This window comes from Octopus bimaculoides, chromosome 1, assembly GCF_001194135.2.
Source record: "Octopus bimaculoides isolate UCB-OBI-ISO-001 chromosome 1, ASM119413v2, whole genome shotgun sequence".
In the NCBI taxonomy this organism is placed as follows: domain Eukaryota; kingdom Metazoa; phylum Mollusca; class Cephalopoda; order Octopoda; family Octopodidae; genus Octopus; species Octopus bimaculoides.
Window position 1 is genome coordinate 156,707,495 of NC_068981.1, and position 572 is coordinate 156,708,066.

The 572-nt window shown below is 41.8% G+C and overlaps 1 protein-coding gene across 1 annotated transcript in view; it reads left to right on the forward strand.

Annotated features, from left to right (window-relative positions):
* Positions 1 to 572, forward strand: part of LOC106871417 (CD109 antigen) — a 74,905-nt gene that overhangs the window by 17,414 nt on the left and 56,919 nt on the right. The gene's annotated exons all lie outside the window — the stretch shown is intronic.

A 572-nucleotide genomic window follows, 5' to 3' on the forward strand; every position in this document is an offset into this window, starting at 1 on the left:
ACTAGAAAATGTATTGAAAAGACTCCTACATAGATTGCATAACTGATTTGGACCACCAAGAGCTGATAAGTTCTGATATTTATGAATATCAAAATGTCTTTTCAGGCCTCCGTTAGATTTGCAGACCTTATGGCATACATGGCATTGAAAGATGTGCACAGATATATAGGGAAAGTAGTTGGTGGAAGTTCGCTTTTCATGGGTCCGCAAATGAGATTTGAGCCCAGCATGGTCTGTCACAAACTGTGCACACAAAAAGGTCGCTGAGATTCACCTTCTTGATTGCAACATTCTTCTTTAAACCTCTTCTGAGTCTTGCATGTGTCATCCTGGCCTCCTCAAAAGCTTTCACTCCACTCCACACTTTTGTTCGCCATCCAGCTAGATTTGAATTAAGGGTTTCTATGGCCTTTTGATTCATTCCAAGTGAGTTCATGGTAGTCCTTATGCTGTCCTTAAACCTCTTTTTAGGTTTATACCGATTGCGCTTCCCCTCTGCAAGCTCGCCATAAGCAGCTGTTTGAGTGTGCGTTCATCCGCCAGACCATCTCATTTGACTTTTAATTGAAGTG